The 23818-nt window shown below is 41.2% G+C and overlaps 1 protein-coding gene and 1 non-coding gene across 2 annotated transcripts in view; one reads left to right on the top strand and one right to left on the bottom strand.

Moving 5' to 3' along the window:
* Positions 1-23818, bottom strand: part of LOC145416298 (nephrin-like) — a 555234-nt gene that overhangs the window by 209101 nt on the left and 322315 nt on the right. The window lies entirely within an intron of this gene.
* On the top strand, positions 1170-1288 carry LOC145416373 (5S ribosomal RNA). The gene has a single exon (XR_013900264.1). It is a non-coding gene; the product is annotated as a 5S ribosomal RNA (ribosomal RNA).

The following is a 23818-nucleotide window of genomic DNA, read 5'->3' as shown; positions in this document are numbered from 1 at the left end:
ATTTCATGTCCTTGAAAGTTAAAGGACTGGTTGGTCAGAAATGCACAGAAGGAAATGAAAATGAGTGTAACAGGTTTTCTGCTGAAGGAGGTAATCTGTACGACAGATGCTTAGAGTTTTGGGGTAAGTGGATGAAACAAATGGATGAGTCCTCTTGTTTCACGGATAGCCTTGAGTGAAATACCAAATTGGACTGATGTGGACACATCAAGTCACAACCACAGTGGGGGAAGAACACTGCAACTAAGCCAACAAAAGGAATGGAGTTCAAGGTAATCAGCCTTATGCATAGGTAAGTTTGCTGCTTTTTTTTTTTTTTACTTAATTCTATACTGTGCATGTTTTCCATTATAATTTTATTGTAAAAAGCTTAAAGCTTGTGGTACAGATCAGTATATATATATTGCAAGGTTATATAACGGGCAAAGGACCAAAGTATGTGTTGGGCGGGGCCGCGGGGGTCATGGGTGTCAGTGGAGGCATTCTGTACTTTGAGTGTTCCAATATGGCGACCCTACAGTACCTTCATACATAAAACAAGAAGGTACGATCATGGTATTTAGCCCTAATTTTTTTTTTCTATCTATATTTCTCTCCCTCTCTCTCTCTCTCTCTGACATAACCAAGGGAGGGGGTAATATGGGTCATGTTTAGACTATATTTACAGTATATATATATATATATATATATATGGATATACAGTAGGGGTTGCACAATGCCAAAAAAAAAATTGTGTTGGAGGGGAGGGAGCATGGCTTTCAGCAGAGGCGTCCTGATTTTTGGCTGTTCAGATATGGCAACCCTACTTCTTCCCCAGTCAGAGATATGAGCCAAGTCAAAAACTGGGTGTGCTCTAGACTCATGTTTGTTGGAGTAATTGCCGTGATGGATGCTGCAAGAACCGAAGGGTTGATTCACCAGTGCATGAGTGGAAAGGTTTAGATGTACAGCTTCAGCCAAGTGTAAGTATCCACCCTCTCCCAGCCAAACCGGACATTTGGCACCATCGCATTAATGGATACGAGAGGTGAAGCAGGGCACGACTCGTTAACCCGCCCCATCCCGGACGCGTGAATTTACGTCCTCACATGATGTGCACTCATATCCCGGAGACGTAAATTAACGCGGCAACATTGCAAGGTCCCTAATTTGCACAATTTTCAATTTCTGCGAGTGATCATACCACGTTGAGTACACCGCTTCCCGTCCGATCAGCGAAGTTAAGCAACGTTGGGTCTGGTTAGTACTTGGATGGGTGACCGCCTGGGAACACCAGATGCTGTTGGCATCCCTACATGTCAAGTGGGGTTGGTGGAGGATTAGTGCCCCTCCCTGTAAAACAATTAACTCTAAGCCCTTGGCCACCCCGTCTGGGATACATGGCATCTGGCAATGAATGAAAAAAATGAATGATTTTTGGCACGTATACACAGGACACCTTCCTCTACAAGATGCCTGGCAGGGACAATGCCTTACCCAGCATGACTTCCTCCCCCCCCCCTGCATGACCTTTTCTCAGCAATTCACCTGTTATCAGTGACCTGGCCAGTAAAGCCATGTCATGCCACGGTACGAAATTCAGGGCCAGAGTGATTCCTCAATCAATGATAATGTGGAGGACAAACATTAGAGGAAGAAACAGTCAGAAATGATGATCAGGTAATGTGGCAAAAAAAGGTCAGGAATGGTGATGAGTGAGTGAAACAATGCTTATAATGCCTATATTACCGTTTGAAAACCAATATACTCTCATACTACATATAAATTCGTACCAAATAAATAAACAAATACCGTTTATGAGTGGTGTAGAATAGTTATCCTCCCATAGAACTCGTTTTCTTTGCAGCCAGCCTGATAGAAAACCCTGTAAGGTAAGGAGGTACTCCTACCTGGATCAAGTATTTTAAACCTCAGGTGAGCGATTTCTCTATGAATTTTCGATGTTTCTCACCAAAAGCGGATGTTTGAGCCAAAAAAAAAAAAGTCCAAAAATGTCGGGACTGGGGCGTACCACTGCCCAGAAAACGTCAGGATGGGGCGGGTTAACCTGAGTTGGATCAGCGAGAGTGTGTGTGTTTGTGTGTGTGTTATCACTTTGAATGACTTTCGTTGAGGTTCTGGAAAATGGGAACCTAGAGACAAAATATTGTTAATGATATCCCTGAAAACGATAGATATTACATGATTCCATCTGCTGCAAAAATGGCATGAGCATTATACGGCACATAAAGATACCGCGTGAATAGTATAGGTGACAATATAATTACGAGTATTACAGAATATAACAATAATGTTCTATCCCCATCTCTGTCATAAATGAGAAACACTGCCTTTTATTACCATCTCCCTAGCTCAAGTAACTGATTCGACTCTGGTTGATGAGTCTTGCCCTGCTTCACCTTTCAAATGCATAGTTGCGACGGTGCCACTGTACGGTTTGGCTGGGAGAGGGTGGATACTTACACTTGGCCGAAGCTGTACATGTTATATTATCTTTTATGCACAGAAGAAAGAGAAATAGTGACAGGACAGAACGTAAGGAATGTCACTACTGTTACCTCTAAGAGGAGAATGATGGCTGACTACAGCAGCAGCCACATAACGACTAAAAAAGGTGAAGATCAAGGCACTGAAAGAATGACAGAAACTCTAAGACAGTTTGGAAATATAAAACAAACAAACAAACAAATAAGGCTAGACACTGTCGAATGACTACAATGGCATGTACACTTGCAAAGCTTTCAACAAAGTAATTCTTTTTGCCTTCGGATTCAGAGAGAGAACGGAATGTCTGGCAACGCTTGTCAGCTCCCCACCTCGCATCATACATTTGCCAGATACATCCACTTCCCATATAATTATGTAAATGTGTATTTCTTCCCCAGTCCATCCACCCATCTAAGAATTTTTACCTACAGATCCATCTATCTGTCCCTGCAACCTTCCACCCAACTACCTAACATTATCTATATCTTTCATTTATCTGTCAGTTTGCCCATTGTCTATCTATCCACTGAATCCTAACAGTTTTTTCAGACCAAAACTTTTCCAGCAATATACCCGTTTATTAACGACTGACCTATCTCAAAAACACTTAATTTAGGTCAATCCAGAGTTACTCAAAAGTAATAAAAATAATACCAAAACAAAGCTGAAATTAAAAAAAAAAAAGAGAAACTGAAATACCTAGAAAGTCGTTTGGCCTAGAACAAAACTGAGAGGTGCAAACCATCCTGCAAAAAGAACCTGTCAGATTTTGTCCTCCTTTACACATTCCCACATGTAAAACATCCAATTCTCAACATTTCAAGGCTTACCTAACCTCACAATAGAGAGGAAATCCCGCAGTATTGGCCAGTAAGCTGAATTATGGTGCCAAGCACTGGACTGGCCAACCTAAGCTAATCAGGTACTCACTAATTCAGTGACTCAGTTACTCAGCAACCTAGTGACAAAAGCATTTCTATACCAACCCTCCAAAAATGTGGAGAAGATTGAGCTGGATAGATGGAATGGAGAGGAAGGAGGAGATACCGTAGAATGGAGAAAAACTGATGATGAGTGGGATTTGGAAGAATAGGCAATTAAGGTGGGGAGGGAGGGATGATGAATAGGGATGGTTAAAGGGGGAGGGACTCAGGAGGAAGGCAAGTCAGCAATCAGATTATTATGTTACGATGATGTATTTATCTTATGATAAATGTGTGCTGTTACGCGTCACAAGCATCACTCGTCAATCTTTGTGAGACGAAATTCACGGCATGTGAAGTTTTGCATCTTAGAAAAATCTGTTGTAAGGCAAGACGCATTCGTACACTTACTGTGAGCCATATTTCACATTTAGATTGTCTTTTGTAAAAATACAGACATGGGTATTTGATTTTTTATGTTATTTTCCATCGATTCTTAAGTCAAAAGCTCGGCAGTTACTTTCTTAGGACACGCTGAGTGTAAATATAGTCATTGGTCTTCTCAGTGCTTAATTACTTCAGTATGATTACCTATGTTGTATTCTGTTCTTGTTACTTCCAGACACTTCCGTTCACTTTAGGAAAACAGCTTGTTTTGAGGAAGACTATAGGCTATCCATTCTGGATATCTTAGTACGTCACGCCCCTTTCCCTTAGCGCCTGACAGTTATCGTACGACTGTCAGGACTGTAGGCGCTCACTTACCGTCTGACCACTGAGCTGCTAACGTCTCATAACTACATTCATCGCGTGATATAAGCATGTTTTAATACCTGTAGCTCTGCAGTTATTTGTGCTACATAATTTTCAGTTACACTGTTACACTCGTGAATGTTTTGTCTATGGGAATTAATTTCCAAAATGTAAAGAGAGGCTACAGTATAAGAGGGAGAATAAGTAGAAGAATGGTTGAAAAATGTTTATACCACTGTTAACTTATCCTTGAGTTTTACAGCAACTATCGAATCAATTCAAGAATAAAGTAAGAATTCTTAGAGAGTAAATTATCTCGATTACCATGGTCACTTCAAAATTTATGAAAAATATGGCAGATCTGAGGTACAGAATTTTTTATGCAAAGATTTGCGAGTGCATCGACTTGTATGTTTGGGTGTTGTGCCCCACCACCTCTCCCTCCTTTGTCTCTGTGAACAGCAGTCTTCCCCCCTCCACCTTTTTCTCTCTCCGTAAAGCCCCTGTCACACACAAACGACTCAAGGGCCGACCACGGGACGACTCAAGGTCGTAACACATTTTTTCATCGATCGTCCCATGATGCGGCAACAAAGCCCAGACTCTTTAGGGCGCTAGTGAACTGCTGAGACGACCCACTGGGCCTCACAATTTTTGAACGCACGCATTAAAAAATCATAGCCACCTTACGACTTGCCAAAAGTCGTGTCACAGTTGCGTTGCGGTTAGGAGTGTCATACTTTGGTCGTGAAGCAGTCTTAGCTCAACTGGATGTGTCATGATGCGGTTGTTGCGTGTTGTGATGCTGTCGCCAACAAAAAAAACGTTATGAATGTGTTTCCCTCATCAACTGATTAGACACAAGAGAGGTCTATGGTGATGCTCTGGGTGTCACTGGTAGTCCTGGTGTGATGCCCCACCCCACACTGGGTGTCATTGGTGGTGTAGGTGTGATGCCCCGCCCCATGCTGGGTGTCATTGGTGGTCTAGGTGTGATGCCCCTCTCCACACTGGGTGTCATTAGCGGTTCTGGTGTGATGTCCCGCCCCATAAGTCGGTCGTGGAGGGATCGTGGGGGTGTCCTGGAGGGTCAGGGTGCATTCCCCAAATGTGTCACCAAGTCGTCTTGCGTTCGTGGGCAGTCGTGTCACGGTCGTGGCTCACAAAAATTCGTTAAATTTCAAATTTGAAGACTCGTAGCTCTGTTGCTTCATGATCACCTCGTGATCTTGTCGCATTCTTGAGGATGTCACGACCGGTCGTGAGGCATTCCTGACGCGGTCGTTAGGCAGTCATGTGCAGAGCAGATTCGGGGCCAGTCGGGAGGTGTGGGAGCAAACTAGGACACGACCTTGAGTCATGCCGTGGTCGGCCCTTGAGTCGCGTATGTGTGACAGGGGCTTAACGTACAGTGGTGTTCATGCGGCTGAGGCTGAGTTGCACTGAGCGATGCTTGGCAACACAAAAGAGAGAGAGAGAGAGAGAGAAGGGGGGGAGGACTGCGGTACACGGAGACAAAGGAGGGAGAGGTGGTAGGGCACACCACCCAAACATTCAAGTGGATGTACTCGCAGATCTTTGCATAAGAAATTCTCTGTCTCAGTTCTGCCGTACTTTTCATAAAATTTGAAATAACGATGGTAATCAAAATAATTTTCTGTCCTAGAATTCTTACTTTTTTCTTGAACTGATTTGATGGTTGCTGTAAAAATCAATGATAAAAGTGGTATAAACATTTTTCAATCATTCTTCTACTTATTCTCGCTCATTATTTTGTTACTGTAGCCTCTCCTTACCTTTTGGAAATTAATTTCCATTCACAAAACATTGATGGATGTAGTGGTGTAATTGAAAATTATGCAGCAAAAATAACTGCAGATCCACAGGCATTGAAACATTCTTATATCGTGCGATAAATGTTGTTACGAGATGTTAGCAGCTCAGTGATCAGACGGTAAGTGATAGCTTACAGTTCTGGCAGCCATACAATAACTGTTAGGCGCTGGGGGAAAGGGGCGTGAAAGACTGAGATATCCGGAATGGATAGCCTACAGCAGTACAGTACATCTAATCCCTCCAGCTATCATCAGCCTAAGTCAGTCCACTGTGGGACATAGGCCTCTCCCATTTTTTTCTACTCTGATCGGTTGACTGTAAGCCTGTTCCATCCAATCCCAGCGAATCTCCGAATCTCATCTCGCCATCTTAACTTTTGGCTGCCTCTTCCTCTCACTCCGTCTCTAGGCTACCACTCAGTTACCCTGGTTGATCGTCTTTAGTATGTTCTATGAAGTATCTGACCTGCCCACATCCATTTATGCATTGTGACTAGTGATGTTACACCCTTTTTTCCCCTGTTCTCTTATCCATGAAACTCTCCTTTTATCTTTCCATATGACCCCTAACAAAATCCTTTCCATTCCTCTCTGAGCACTCATAAGTTGTGTTCCAAGGATTTTGTCAGGTTCCATGTTTTTGATACATAAGTTAGTACAGGAAGGATACACTGATCATAACCTTCTCTTCTGGCAAGATGATAATTGCTTATCCTCCATGTAGTTACTTTGCCAAAAGCCCTCCATTCCATTCTATTCCTTTTCTTCGTCTGATTTCATGGACTGGGTCTGCCTGATCTTTCTGCCCTAGGTATATGAATTCCACAATGCATTCCAGTTCTTCATCTGTTTTTATTGGATAGCCTAACTACGAACGTGTCTGTTAAACATAACCTTCCACTTCCTCACGTTGATTTTCAGCCCTATCTTTAAATTCTCTCTGTTCAGGCCACCTGTAATTTCTTGTAGTTCCTCCCCTGATACACTGAAGGGAACTATGTCATCTGCAAATCTAAGATTGTTCCCATTTATGTTAAGTCGTTCGTCACCCCAGTCTAAATTTCAGAAAACTTCCACAAGGTGCGCACTGAAGAATTTGGGTGAAATTGTATCTCCTTGTCTAACACCTTTTATCAGTATTTTCTCAGTGTTTGTATGCAGTTTTATGATGCTCGTGCTATCTCTATAAATAACTTCTAGTACTTTAACGAAGCTTCTTCTACACCTTTTCCTCTGATTCTTCTTATCACTGCAACTGTTTCAACTGGATCAAATGCATCCTCATAATCAGTAAATATCATGCACAAAGGCTTTCATATTCTGAAGTTTTCATGATCACCTGATTAATACCTTAAATATAGTCTATTGTCGATGATCGACTATGAAATACTCCCTGTTCTCTTGGGTGGTCTGTATCTAAGGTATGGCTAATTTGATTTGTTAGGATATTTGGGAAAAGTTTATACACAACAGGCAGAAAACTAATTACAGTAAGATCTCGCATCTAACGATTAATAGGTACCAAAAAACACTCGTCAGATGCGAAGTCATTAGATGCGAATACATAAACATACGGGAAAATTATAATAGGTAAAAAAATTGGACCGAACCCCTATTTTGACCCTATTTTCACTCATTATGGAAGTTACTTGCATTAATTAAAGTCATATAATCATACATAGTCATATAAAATAAAGAAGAAATCTTGTGAATAACTCACCTGTGAGTGATGAATGAGGTGCGTGGGTAAGACGAAAGGTGTATCTGAGGCGGGAAGGGAGGCTACCGGGCCGCTCCTCCTCCCTCTTCCTCACCTACGCCACCACCATCACCCTCTTCCCTCCTCTCGCTCTCCACTGCATCTCGCGATGCCTCCCCGAGTTTTATATTTTCGTCTGCATTCTTTTCATTCCAAACAAATCCAGAAAAGTCATCAGGAATGTCACCAAGAAGATTCTTTAATGTTCTCATCATCACTCACAGTCTCTTGTCCTTCATTTCCATCGAGAATTGCCAAAATTTCCCCAAGCTCACGACGTTTGTTTAAATATTCGGTGATAACTGATTGTCTTCTTTCATTCACCTTCTTTGCATAGGTTTCACTGAGCTCCTGGTTTAGGTTCTGTAGCAAAGGTAACCCCTTTCCCAACCACAGAGACTCTGATGTGCCGGTACCACGCAGAAACTCTTCCATTTGTGCCAGATAGGTAATCTTCCTAGACGGGTAGCCACCGGTAACTTTTTTTTTTCTCCTCTTCTTCTGCCATCAACTCAAGCTCTGCATCTTCCACCATCTCTTCACCAGTTGTTGTTTCCTCTGGTTGCAACAATTCCCTTACAAGGTCCAACGATGTCACGCACTCGGCCAAGGTGGCGGCAGATTTGAACCGCACGCCCGTGATTTTTTTTTCATTAGATTAGAAACTCCTTCATTAGATACGAATATGGGTAGAGGTCCAATAGTGTCGTTAGATGCAAATTCGTTAGATATGAACTCGTTAGATGCGAGATCACACTGTAGATGGTATTTCTTCAGGGCTTTGATGTCACATTTTTTGTGAAGCAGAATAACACACGCATTTTTCCACTATAAGGGTACAGCTCTGACATCTAAATATTTCGTAAATAGCTTTGCAAATTCATATAAGTCAAAGTCACTGCATCTTTGGGAAGACCAGCAATGATATCACCTCCTGCTTTACCCCTTTTCATTGCTTTCAGAGTATTTTTTTACTTCACCTACTATAACGCTGGGGATGACTGTGTCTAATGTTTCTATAGCCTGAACTGACTTTTCGACCACGGTACTGTTACTTCAAAGTATTGTATAAAATTCTTTTGCTTTTTTGTCCATTTCATTTCTATCATTCATTACTTCTCCATGAGGGTCTCCTAGAGAAAACATTTGGTTTCGTCCATATACCAAGCCTCATCGTTGTTGCGTTCAGGCTTCCTCCTTTTATTTATTTATTTATTTATTTTTTTTTTTGTCCATGTTAAGCTTTCGGATATCTTCATTTTTCCTTTTGTTGGTAGGTTTCTTTAGTTCATCACCTTCAGTGTGATCTCTTCTTGTCCTTACAAACTTGTTCCTTTTCTTCTTTAGAAGTTCCATTGTACTCTCTGAGAGCCTGTTGTTGTCTTGTGGTCTCCTGCCTCCTATTTCTAGAGCTGCTTCATTTACTATTGTTATCAACTTGTCATTCATTTGTTCTGTTTGCGTCATCCATTAACTCCGAGTATATCTCCTGAATTAACAAGCTAAATTCTACTGCTTTCTCCCTCACTGCTGTAAGATTTGGCTATTTCGTTTGGACTAGCATCTCCCTTTCTCTTCTGATATCTAGTACTGCTTGGTTTCTCACTTTCTGTGATTGTTTCCTACATTCTCTCTATTCAGTGAATTTACGTTTTCCATTGTACCTGCGTGTGATTTTCCGGTGAGGACGAACTCTTTAATTTTTTGTTTCATAATTTGGTCCCTTCCGTGTCCACTTCCTACTTTGTGTCTTTTGAAAGAATGTGTTCATTACTCTCAGACTGGTCCTTTCAGCGAATTCCACTATTATGCCGCTTCTTGTATTCCGAATCCCCATTCCAAAATACCCTACTGCAGCCTAATCTACTATTTTCTTTCCTACCATTGCATCAAAGTCTCCCATCACAAATGTAGTCTTTTTTCTTTCTAATCCATTCCTCCTTTTATATCTTCATAGAATTTTTCTATTTCCTCTTCATCACAAGCTGATGTTGGCACACAGACATGGGTTAACTTCATCTTGCATCTGTTGATCAGTTTTATTATTAGGTGTGCTACTCACACATTTCTAGTAAAGTATTCTTCAGTGTTGCTCCCTGAGTATTTGTTAACACAGAGTCCTACATTATGTTCTTTATTTTCTTGTTTACCTCTGTAGCTGAGTCAGTGACCATCTGGCAATTCTAAGAATGCCTCACTATGACATAATTCTAAGAATGACATCACTATGACATAATTGATACCCCAATTTACATTTCTCAGTCCTTCAAGACTGAGTTTGGACATTGCAAGCCCCAAGATTCAATTTCCAAAGGCATTTAGCTTTCCTCTCCTATAGATTCTTAGCATACCTTGCTTTGGAAAAGGGCTGACCCCCACCAGGGTCAGCTACTCCGTGGCTGCTAGGTACTAGAGGCCATGGCTTAGTATAACTAGTCCCAGTAGCTTAGAAAGGAAGTTTGAGCCTGTACCACACAATGCTGGCTCAAGCCATTACTGCAAGGGAACACTTTTCGTCTCATCCAAAAAAATGAACCTGCCCAGCATGGTTGCACCTGACTAATATAGCCCCGACGATCAACACGCACAAGTTTCTTTGCCATGGCAAGGCAGTGTTCTTTCAAAGAAGCTGGTAAAAATAAGAATGGATTAAATACCACGACCATTGGACAATTGACTGATGTGGGTAAGAGTACAGTCAAAAAGTCTGATTATTTGATCTTCCCCTGATTCTTTCGTCACAAGGCAAGAAGTAGTCTCTTAAGATACCAAGACACTATGGTAAATCAACAGCCCTTCCAAAAGATATTAATCTTTATATCTCTGTCATTACTTTCTTCGTCTCCCCTTCACTCTTTTTCTATCCCTCTCTCCTCCCCATCTTCTCGACTCGACGGCTATATTATTCCCTTCCTTCCTCCTCCCTTCTAACCATTTTCCGTCTCCCCTGTCGTTCATGTATCCACTTCCCGTATTTTTCCGTTCCTCCCCAGCCTCTCTTCTTCAACTCACCTCCTCCTCTCTTTTTCTGCCCCTCTCTCCTTGTCTTATCCTCTCTTTCTTCCTTACTATCCTCCTCCTTTCTCCTCTCCCCGCACACTTTCTTCGCTGCCTGTCCTACGTCCTTATGCTTCCCACTGTTCCCTCTCTCAATCTCCCTGTCTTAATTTCTTTCCCTTCACCCTGTTCTAAAATTTTAACTCCTGTCCCCTTCCCCTTCCCTTTCCTCTCAATGCTTTCACCCTTTTTCAAGTTCTTTCCCTTCATCCCTTCTTTTCATTATCGGACCATCTCACGTTTCCCTTCTTCACCACTCTTTTCTTCCTTTTCTGCAAATATGTCTCATTTCCCTCTTCCACTCATTTCTCTACTTTTCTGTCAAGTTCTCATTTCTTCCTTTACCCCTCTCCCCCTCACTTTCCTATCCTCCTCCATCACTTTTCTCTCTCTCCATTTTCTCTTTCTCCAGTTCCTTTCTATCACCCTTCACTTCTTCCAACCATTTCCTCTCACCCCTCTCTCTTTCTTTAATCCTCTTCGACAGTATTCTCATTATTTCCTTCACCTCTCTCTCTCTCTCTCTCTCTCTCTCTCCTTAACCCCTTCACCTCTTCTCTTATTCTCCATATCCTTCCCATTTCGCATTTCTTCCTTCCGTCGCCACTTCCCTCCATCCTCCCTTATCTCTTCGTAACTTTTCCTCGTTATTAATTTAAAACTCGCTTCCCTTTCCTGTTGTTAGCATTTCCTTCTTTTCTCACCTCTCCCTTCCTTTTTTTCTTTTTTAAATCCCTATCCGATTACCCAGTAACTTTTCTGTCTCTGTCTTATCTTCTCGGTTCTTTCTCTATTTCTCTTCATTCTATCTTCATTTTCTTTCTTCCTCTCCTTTGGGTTGCTCACTTACAGTTTCATGTTTCATCTGTGACAAGGTACAGTCTCTCCTGTTATTCCATTCTCTCTTTCCTAATCCCGTTTCCCTTCCTCTCCATTTCTCTTCCTCTCAGTTTTCACCTCCCGTCTCGTAACCCTCTCCTTAACTGTATCTCTCCTCGCTTACGATTTAACTTCTTCATTCCCCTTCCTTAATAGGCCTACTTGTTTTTCATCCTCTCTCTCTCTCTCTCTCTAGGTGGACAGGTAGCTGGCTAACTGACAGACAACAACGTGTAATAAATGATGTCGTCAGATCGGGCCCCCGTGACTAGTGGTGTTCCTCATGAATCAGTGTTGGGACATGTTTTGTTCATGATGTTTATTAATGACATCGACGGTGGCCTAAACAACTTTTCTAAATTCGTGGATCACACAAAAGTCGGCAACACAATGTTAACTGTAAAGGACAGAATTATCCTTTAAAATGACCTTCACAAAACTGCTGAATGGTCAGAAAAATGGCAGGTGCCCTTTGGTGTATAAATGCCAGGTTTTGCAATGTGGGACAAAAAACAAAAAGTACGACAACAGAATGGACGGGCAAAAGATTTGGAAATCATTACAAGATAAAGATTTACTAATAATAATTTCAGATAATCTATTATCTTCCAGTTAGTGTATCCTTGTCGTGAGTAAGGCCAAAAAAGCCCTAGGATTCATCAAAAGTCATTTTACCCATAAAAGCATAATTATTGTGATCCTCGATAGTTAGGGCACACTTTGAGTTTGGGACTCAACTTTGGACACCATATCTGGACAAAGATAAAAACTCCAGCCTATACAACACAAGGTCATGAAGTTAATCACTTCCCAGAGGAATAAACGACATCTCGAGAGGCTTAAGGACCTGAATTGATTCTCTCTTAGAAAATATAGAACCAGAGGTCAAATAACTGAGAGTTTTAAGATACTCAACGGCTTCAGTAATATCGAATGAGCCAGTCTATTTTAAGTTATTACTGAGACCACGACGCGAGGACACGGAATAAAACTGCATGCAAGGTACTGTAGGCTAATCCTGATACAACCAGACACTCTTCACCTTCTCCATCGAAAAAATGTTCGAAAGCAGAACCATAAATAGCTTTAAAATGAGATTTGATATACAGTATATCTTGATGGGATTGGTATCATATAAATACGAAAGTGTGTATTAACATCTATAAGTATGTACACATATATAAATGTACATACATCGGTACAAGTAAATGTTTTTCCTGCCTCCGGGAAGCAGATGGTAGAGTGGCGATCCATGATCTGACTCAAGCTGACCTGAACAAGTATGCTGTACTAAGTTTCACCATTGCCACCACTAAGATATTCTTATCCTTGTCTGTTCTCCTGGATCATGAGGCAAACATTAGTATATAGGTGTATATGCATATGCTTATACGAGTACTGACTGATAAGCTTGAACTTATGCATTATGTGTATGTGCATGGGTGTGCAGATTTTAGCATACCCTGGGGGGTTTTCAAGAATACTCCCCCAGTATCCCTGCTTGTCGTAAAAGGCGACTAAAAGGGTTGGCGGAGGGTTAGTGCCCCTGCCCGGGAAACAACTAACTAAAAACACAAACAATAAGCCTCGGACAAGGACTGACCAAACGATGACGACCAAGGACCGAACAAAGGACGTGATTATCGGAACATGGAATGTAAGGGGAGCGAATGATGAAGTGAAAGAGAGAGAGATTGTCCAGGTGCTTGAGGGTGCGAAAGTGGATGTATGTGGAATAACTGAAACAAAATGGAGAGACGAAAGTGTGAGAGAATGGGAGTATGGATGGGGTATATGTGCAGGAGTAGGTGAGAATGAGAGGGCAAAGGAAGGAGTATGTATAGTTGTGAGTAAAAGATGGAAGAGGAGCATAAGACAGTATGGATCAGTTGGGTCAAGGATTGTGTGGGTAAAGTTGAAAGTTGGAATACAAATGTGGGTGATTGTGTGTGTGTATGCGCCAATGCAAGATCGTGCTAGAAGAGTGAGAGAAGAGTTCTGGACAAATGTAGAAGTGTGCATGGAAAAGTTTGGAAGGAATGAGAGAGTGTTTTTGATTGCTGATATGAATGGTAAAGTTGGGAATGTGAAGGTGGATGGAATAGTTGGTGAGTGGGGTGTACCTGCTGAAATAGATGAGAATGGGAGTGCGTTAGTGGACATTTGTGCTGGGAGGGGGTTGGTGATAGCCAATACCCTCTTCAGGCATAAAATGATCCACAGGTATACATGGCGAGTGATGAGATGGGTGGGTGGTGAACTGAATGAAAGGAAGGCAATGATTGATTATGTGTGTGTGTGGATGAAAGGATGCGAAGATGTGTAATGGATGCAAGAGTTTATAGAGGGTGGGGGAGTGGACTTTCTGACCACTACTTGGTGGTGGCCAGAATTAGAATTCAAGTAAGATGGAGGAATAGAAGAAAGGAAAGACGAGAGGAAGGAGTAGTTGCAAGGAGAGTGGAAAGGTTACAAGAGGATGAGAAAAAGGCAGAGTATAAGAGAGAAGTGGAGGAACGATTGGGCAAATATGAATTGGAGCGGATGGGAGACGTGGAAGGTGTGTGTAGGATATTTACAGAAGAAATATGTGCAGCATGTGATGTGGTGTGTGGAAGGAAGAGAAGACAGAGGGGGGTGCAAGGAACAGCGTGGTGGACTGAAGAGGTGAAACAGGCTGTGGCACAAAAGAAGAAAGCATACAATGAATGGATGAGAAATAGGGGCGTGGAAGAAGTTGAGAGGCGGAAGAGAGAGTTATATGTAGAAAGAAAGAGAGAGGTGAAAAGATTAGTAAGAGAAAGTAAGAAGAGAGTGGATGAGGAATTTGGAAGGAATTTGAGTGTAAAGTGGAGGGACTGTAAGAAAATGTTCTGGAAAGAGGTGAAAAGAGTAAGACAGGGTGGAAGTGAATTTAGCAGGGGAGTGAAAGATAAAAATGGTAGATTACTAGTGGAGAAGGGAGAAAAAGTGAGCAAATGGAGAGAACACTTTAACCCCTACACCGTGGGCTTGTTTACCAATGACTTGCGTCTGCCGCGGGGTTATTTGGGCTCCGACAGACTCTCAAAAAATATTTGCCAAAAATCAGTTATTAGTCCTAGAATAATAAAATTATATATGCTTATGGCACATACCTTCAGCTTTCTCCTGGAATGATTGTTGAGCCTTCGTCGGTTACCGTAGGACTTGTGGAGACCTCTGAAGTAGGGTAACGAAGTCTCCACTTTACACTTCCCGACAACCCGTAATATGATTACCACAGCCAGATACAAACACTATAAACACTATTCTACAATTTTCAAGTAGTTTGGGATCCATACTCAAAAAAAAAAAAAAAAAACTGTGAAAGCAATGGAAATTACGAGCGCGTCTGATCGTCGCACTGGCACTAGTTCGCTCTTGGTAGTCTGTCATTTATTATTCATAAAACCCCTCACACTTTATATTTCTATTACTATATAACACTTATATATATCTACAATCTTTATCCATAAGTTTCCTTCAGTAGTATTAGTTTATTGTCACTGTAGGGATTCAATTTCTTTCAGTAAAATACGTAGCATTCACTTTCTCGTCCTGTATACTGGCATTGAGAGTGAATGTCACTTTCATCTTCACTCTCATAACTCATAGCATTCAGACATGCTAGAGTGAAACTTTCACTTTCATTACTCCTAGGGTATATACTCGTATTCTTATAATACTACTCATTTACATTTCTATTTACGTTCTCTATTTTATTTACGTTATTTACATTTCTATTTTATTTACACTGTGTTGTGCACTGTCACTTGAAATAACTTATAAAACTATTTTCCATTGTTCACGTATATTTACATTCATTACTTTCACTTGCTGTTTACACATTATTTACACATTATTTACAATTCCACTTGCACTGTTTTACTCAATAGAAAGATCGTAGTCACTCTTTTATCAATTGTCAGCCCTTTACCTCTTTCCACACGAGGTTTAGTAGGGGGTAAAGGTCACAGGGCCATTTGCATGGGGGTGAAAAAAGGCCTTGAAGTCAGCAAGAAGAAACATACGTACTCTCTCTTCGGAAGTTGAGAGAGAACTGAGTGATAACGGAGGACCACCAGCGTAGAGGCCTGCTAGGGGTTATTCAGAGTTACCAATATTACTTCTTGAAACAGCTAAGTCTAGCACTGATATGATTGGCAGGAAATCTAGACAATACATTATAAATTTGGTAGTTCCAGGTGAATGTAAATATCACTTAGGTTGCTCCCTTCCCTCCTTACATGTATATTTATTACGAAAATAGATTAGAGGCCTACTTAGGAGATATATATATTCAGAGCTACCAATGTTATATCTTGAAACAGCTTTGTCTAGCACTGATATGATTGGCAGGAAATCTAGACAATACATTATAAATTAGGTAGTTCCAGGTGAATGTAAATATCACTTAGGGTTCTCCCTTCCCTCCTTACATGTATATTTATTACGAAAATAGATTATAGGGCATATTTCAGGGGAAAAAAACAGCGAAAATTAGCGAACGAGTGCACGTGAGGTGTTGTCAGGTGATAATTAGCCAATTCCAGGTGTATGGCACTCTCACTTACCTTATTTCTTTCTTGTATATATTATTTGGTATAAGAATAGGACATAGGGCTTATTTCAATGGATGAAATCAGTGAAAAATTCCAGGGAAGATTTACTTAGCGTAGCACGGCCGGGCAGGCGAGAGGACAGGGTAATGGAGGGGGGGTAGGGAGGGGAGTCAAGAACGGGGAGAAATGGCTAAATTGTCAACAATGGATGGGAGTACAGATGAGATTAGGAGTGCTGACTAGTGTTGGACATTGGCAGTACCGATAGATGATACAAGCCCCCACTTGGAAGCCCGGGTGAATTCAAAATAACACAGAATCACAAAAGCGACGCCCCGCGGTATGATCCCTTGCTCCCAAGCGTCACGAAAGTGACGCCCAGCGGTTAAGGGGTTAAGGAATTGTTGAACGTAGAGGATGGAAGTAATGAGAGTATAAGTGGCTGGGGAATGGCTGCGAGAAGGAGGGAGGTGAGAAGACAGGAAGAAATCAGTAGGATAGAAGTTGTGGAAGCAATGAAGGAAGTTAAATCGGGGAAAGCCCCAGGAATTGATGGAGTGTGTGGTGAAATGCTTAAGCATGGGGGAGAGATAGTAGTAGAATGGATGTGGAAGATGTGCAGATTGGCCTGGGAGGAAGGTAGAGTCCCGGAGGATTGGAAGTCAGGTATAATTATTCCCTTGTACAAAGGAAAAGGGGAAAAAGAAGTGTGTGGTAATCATAGGGGCATTTGTCTTCTTAGTATAATAGGAAAAGTGTATGGTAGGATACTTGTTGACAGAGTTAGAGAAAGAACAGAGAAATTAGCTGGAGAAGAACAGGGAGGCTTTAGGAAGGGAAGAGGTTGTGTAGATCAGATATTCATTCTTAGATCTTTAGTGGAAAAGTTTCTAGAGAAGGGAAAGAAGTTGTATGCGGCCTTCATGGATTTGGAGAAAGCATATGACAGGGTGGATAGACAAGGATTGTGGAAAGTATTAAGAATATATGGAGTAGATGGGAAGTTGTTGAATGCTGTGAAGAAGAGTATGTACGATGGTGCGAAGGCTGCAGTGTGTGTGGATGGTGAACTAAGTGAATTTTTCTCTTTGAAACTTGGGTTGAAACAGGGATATGTCATGTCTCCATGGTTGTTCAATCTATACATTGATGGGGTAATAAAAGAGGTACAAGGTAGGGTAGTGGATATTGGAGTGGCCCTGGTGAGAGAGGATAGTGTTTGGAAACTCCCTGTACTGTTGTTTGCAGATGATACTGTGTTGTTGACTGAAGACGAAGGGGAGCTGCAAGGCTTGGTGGATGAGTTTGGGAGAGTGTGTAAGAAACGGAATCTAAAGGTGAATGTAGGGAAGAGTAAAGTGATGGTCTTTGAGAGAGGTGAAGCCAGTGAATGTACAGTGAGGTTGGATGGTGAGGAATTGGAAAATGTGAGTACGTTTAAGTACTTGGGTAGTGTGATGAGTAAGGATGGAGGTTTGGAAGGTGAAGTGCTTGAAAGGGTACAGGAGGGAAGAAAGGTTGCTGGTTCTTTGAAAGCAGTGATAAGAAACAGGGAAGTGAGCATGGAAGTGAAAAAGTTACTACATGAGAGTATTGTGATACCAACTCTAACGTATGGAAGTGAAGCTTGGACGTTGTTGGAAGGACACAAGTCAAGAGTGAAAACAGTGGAAATGAGTTATTTAAGAGGAGCCTGTGGAGTCACATGGAGAGACAGGCTGACGAATGAGGATATAAAGGAGCGTTGTGGTGTGGATGTGGATGTGATAGGAAGTGTTATGAGGAACACACTGAGGTGGTTTGGCCATGTGGAGAGGATGGAGGGTGAAAGACTGACGAAGAGAGTGTATGTGAGTGAGGTGGAGGGGGGAAGAGGGAGGGGGAGGCCAAGGATGAGATGGGGGGATGGGGTGGAGAGGTATATGAGAGAGGGGGGTGTGAGTTGGGAGCAGGGGAGTGAAATGGCGGGGGACAGGGCGACTTGGAGGCGATTTGTTTGTGGCCACCCCAAACGGGATTGAGGCGTCTGGCAATAGATAGATAGATAGAATATGTGTTTGTATGCTCAGCCTTTCCATTTCTGTTATATTCTATTTTCTGTTAATCCTTTGAAATGCCCTACAGGCTCTTTAAATCCTGTAAGCAGTTAATTCTCTCTCTCTCTCTCTCTTTTCATGTACGGCAAAAGGTGGGGGGTCCTGACAGGTGGGGGGTCCTGACAGGTGGGGGAGAGAGCCTTCTGCTGTGCTATCCTTTTCTCCTGCCACTGTAACCTGAGTACTGCTTTAGTTTTCAGGCCGGAGAGCCTCGTAGGGACCATGGGACTGTGTGGTCTCCCTCTCTCTCTCTCTCTCTCCAATACTTCCTTCCCATTTCCCTCCTCCCTTTTCTCTTCCTTTGTCCTCTATTATTCCCTGACCTTTCCTGTTGCCGGTGTGACATGGCGTGACCAACAGGACCTCACGCACTTTATCTATAGCCACCCAGTCACGATATTAACCAACTCTTTCCTTAACTCCTTCCTCTTCTCTCTCTCCTTTTCTTTCTCCCCTCCTCCCTTTCTCCATTCCTTCCGTTGCCTTTATCTCCTTCCAACTTTCTCCCCTTTATCTCCTCAGATCTTTCTCCCTATCCCTTTTTTACAAGGTTCTCCACTCACTCTGTCTGAACCTACCCAGCCATCGTAAATGACAGTTTCCCGTCCATTCGCCTGTTCGTTTGTTGATTACACGTCACAATTACTCGTATGAATCAGTTTTGTCAGTTGCGGTGTCAAATGAATACTTTCCAACTCCCGGTGTGCCATCGTGTTGGCGGCCGACACGCTCTGGTCAGACCCAAGTCTTAGTTACCAAAAAAATGTCAAGACAATAAAGCAAAATCTGAAATTTACAGAGCTACTGTCATACAGCAGATATCTTGAGAAAGGGTATTTAAAAGGTAATATATGCCCCTCATCACGGTTACGGTATATACATGTAGTTCACTGGAATATGTAAAACTGAAAAAAAAAAAAATCTTTCTAAACATGTACCTGTGTCACTACTGAAAAAAGGAGGGGGGGGGGGACATGAAGAAGTGCAATTTAATCCTATATATGCTGACTGATAGACTTGTACCTTAATACCTCTTGGCAAAGCATCACAGTGTCCAGCAGAGTGGTTGCAAAATTTGATCAGCGAATAACATGAAATCTGCTGTGCATGGCAAATATCATACATGACTTCGTCTTTGGAACCCTACATTGATAACACCCTGTTGGTAGGAGATTACGGATATTCTGGGTGGCGTAAAAATTTCCTAACACTTCTTTCTTGGCACTTCATTTTCCACATTAAAACCTAACACAGTCTTGGATGATTTTTAGATCATTCAATACTGACATAGCTGGCATATAACACATATAACAGGATATCGATGTGCCATGTGCTGAAATGATCAGTAAGTATGAGGTTCAAAGCCACTCAGAACACGACAGTGTCATTTACTTGGTTATAGAAGGTCTTCAGAGGTAAGCATCGCTGCACGAATCAAACGAAATTGTTATTCACTTGGTTATTGAAAGTCTTCGAAGATAAGCATCGGTACACTGGAATCAAACCTGGGTCTGGCTGATTTCTACACTCCATACACAGACACTGTCACAACAGTCATTAAGAGATTTAGTCATCCTTCAACTCACTGTCAACTGTATTATTACAACCGTTCGAGAAAGTGTAGATAAGCCCAAGTTGAATGAACAATAGGTTGTAATAAATTCATGCTGTTAAAGCACGTTCATCTGCGTACGGCCCGAACTCACCTTACCACTGCAGGTCAAAAATATATGTATCCATCACGTAATTATGACTTTTTCCCTTCTAGATCCACACATCCCTATCTACTAACCACGATGCAGTAGGGGAGAATGTGTAGACCCAAAAAGGATAACTGTGGTATGACCATGCATATTTTAGGTCTGCAGTGGCAAAATGTGTTCGAGCCACCCACAGATAGGAGTGCTTTACTGTCCAATGTTATTACATGTATGCAAGCCAGTAATATATAATGGTCAGTTCTAAAAGACCTCTGTTTACAGGGAATGGTTTGATTGTATTTCCACATTACATAGCACAAACATCAACAAGGCACAGTATACACGATGATTACTTTTCAATTTTCAGCATATTTGCAAATAATGATTCTCTCTCTCTCTCTCACCTTATTTATGTGACTCTTACAACTCTGCTCCCCTCCCTCAAATCATTCGTCATTTTGATCTTAAAACCTTCCTTGGGTCATAAGACCTAAAATACAAACACTCCAATCCTATTTGTTCTACTTCAGTCTTTCTACTCCAGAATGACAAAAGTCGTGTCGTGAGAACTGGTGAAAACTTAAGGCGACCGTCTAAACATGTGGCATATTATATATATATATATATATATATATATATATATATATATATATATATATATATATATATATATATACAGGGTGTAACGCGACGTATGACAAAAACTTACACCAATGATCTATCATGTAATTCTGAGTATATTTTGTTCTATAAACATATGCTCTCTGCGACCCCAGTTCAGTACCCAGCATTCGGCTGTTTTGTGTAAAAGCTCGTCTCTCGCATGTGCCATTGAGTGAGAGCTTCGCAGGGCGACGGGAGACGAGTATTATTAGCTTATACTGTACTAAACATAAAAATCCCATATCCTATCAGTACACACGAGTTTTAAGAAGAAACTTTACCTAGTCTATTGATTCTTTAACATCAAGTCATGCATTCATGCAATTCTTTTGCACATATCGACTGTAATTAAGGATTAAATTCAAATTTTATGGCTTGCAAGGGAGTAGGGAGGGAGGGAGGAGACGCTGGTGTGTTGTTGCCAGTTATGTAATATTTAGTTTGTAGGATGTTGCTACCAGCATTATCATAACACCCACAGCTCATTTAGTTAAAAAACGTTATTCTAAAGGAAGATTAGCCTCACTTTAAGTCAGGAAGAATTTTATTAATCACAATTTCTCTGCTGCAAGTAAACGTGGCGCCATTGGGTATCTCCACCTGTGTTCCTCTCTGCAGCACATCATCGCAGAATCCGTAAAAAAATACACGATAACTGCATATTCTTCATTGCTGTACGTACGTGGCATGCTGTTTCATGAACATGTGAAGCTGAACCCGGTGAACAACAGAACGCGGAGAACAGTATTTAAAGTATGTGCCTCCCCAGAAAATGTTCCCGTTCAAATGACAGTGGACGCAGGTTGTTGTTGTTGTTGTTGTTTTGATTCTCTCCTCATTAGAGGAGACCGGGCCTTGCTGTAGCCCGGTTGGTGGTGGTTGGCTTCAGTAGAGTAAGGGGGAAGACAGGGCCTGGGGAATGCCCAGCACACACGCCCTGTCTCCTGGCTGAGTTTGTGGTGTGTGGACGCAGGGTTGTCAAGTCCTTATCATCAGTCTCGCTAGTTTAGTCCTGAAAACTTGTCAGAATGTCGCTAGATAATAAACACTGCAAAACATCGCTAGAAAATACGATAAAATCTCTAGAATATCACCTACAAATGGCAAAAACATCCAGAATGTAGCTAGATATCATGTTGCCAAATGTTAGTCCCGCAAGTAGAAGCAAAAAAATAGGTCTAGCAACATAGTCGTTACATTGGCAATCCTGTATCACTGTTCTCACGTCAACATATGAAAAAAAAGGTGCCACGTTTACTTGAAGCAGAAAAATTGTTATGAATAATAATATTACTCCTGACTTAAAGTGATACTAGTCACTCAATACGGTAAAGTTCTTTCACTGAATGAGCTGTGGGTGTTATGATAATGCTGGTAGCAACATCCTACAAACCAAATAATACATAACTGGCAACAACACACCAGCCTGTCCTCCCTCCCTCCCTACTCCCTTGCAAGCCATAAAATTTGAATTTAATCCTTAATTACAGTCGATATGTGCAAAAGAATTGCATGAATGCATGACTTGATGTTAAAGAATCAATAGACTACGTAAAGTTTCTTCTTAAAACTCGTGTGTACTGATAGGATATGGGATTTTTATGTATAGTACAGTATAAGCTAATAATACTCGTCTCCCTTCGCCCTGCGAAGCTCTCACTCAATGGCACATGCAAGAGACGAGCTTTTACACAAAACAGCCGAATGCTGGGTACTGAACTGGGGTCGCAGAGAGCATATGTTTATAGAACAAAATATACTCAGAATTACATGATAGATCATTGGTGTAAGTTTTTGTCATACGTCGCGTTACACCCTGTATATATATATATATATATTATATACATATCTATATATATATATATATATATATATATACATTATATATATATATATATATATATATATATATATATATACTGTTTATATATATATATATATATATATATATATATATATATATATATACTGTATATATCCCATTGGAGCCCCGTGTCCGGAATATTGGACAAAACCGGGATTTTTCAAGTCTTCATAAAGTAGGAACCCCCGGGTAGGAACCTATGAGCTTCCCGACTATGAGCCGATAGGCGGAGGGCGGTACGCTTGGTACCCATCCAGTGCCATGCCTCGCCCAGCACCCCTGGGATCCAATGGATGGATATATATATATATATATATATATATATATATATATATATATATATATATATATATATAGATCTATATATATATATATATATATATATATACTGTATATATATATATATATATATTAGATATATATATATAAATACTATATATATATATATATAGAGAGAGAGAGAGAGAGAGAGAGAGAGAGAGAGAGAGAGAGAGAGAGAGAGAGATATCCTGTGTGTGTGTGTATATGTATATATTCATCCATCCATCCATCATCCATTCCTACGTTGCTCCATGAGGAGCGTAGGAGCCCGGGGCTAGGCAGTTGGTCCTGACATTTAAGATGAGAGTGACCAACCTCACTCATGCCTGAGTGGCATTACGTGATACATACATACATATATATATATATATATATATATATATATATATATATATATATATATATATATATATATATCATCTCTCTCTAATAGCATGGGTACCCGGCGATCCCCCTCCCCCTCCTTATTTATCTTCCTTCTCCTGTCCTTTCCCTTCACGTCTCTCTCTCTCTCTCTCACCTTATTTATGTGACTCTTCCTACCCTGCCCCCCTCCCTCAAATCACTCGTCCTTTTTATCTTAAAACCTTCTTTGGGTCATAAGACTAAAAAGACAAACACTCCAGTCCTATTAGTTCTAGTTCAGTCTTTCTTTCAACTCAAGAATGACCAAAGTCGTGTCGTGAGAATTGGTGAAATCTTAAGGCGATAGACTAAACATGTGGTATATTCCGCAGTCCATCAAACAGACGATTGGTAGCAATGACTTGAGTTGCCATACGGTCCATATATTTGTTAATTTCTGAGAAAGACCAATCCATTAAGACGTTTGGACAGCCACGCTTTGGCTAGTAATATGATATGCTTCACCATCACTTTCCTCGCATTTGCTCTCATG

This window comes from Coenobita brevimanus, chromosome 105 (assembly GCF_032717465.1).
Source record: "Coenobita brevimanus isolate Jiangsu-jjx chromosome 105, ASM3271746v2, whole genome shotgun sequence".
Taxonomy (NCBI): domain Eukaryota; kingdom Metazoa; phylum Arthropoda; class Malacostraca; order Decapoda; family Coenobitidae; genus Coenobita; species Coenobita brevimanus.
This window is presented reverse-complemented; position numbering and strand designations above follow the sequence as displayed.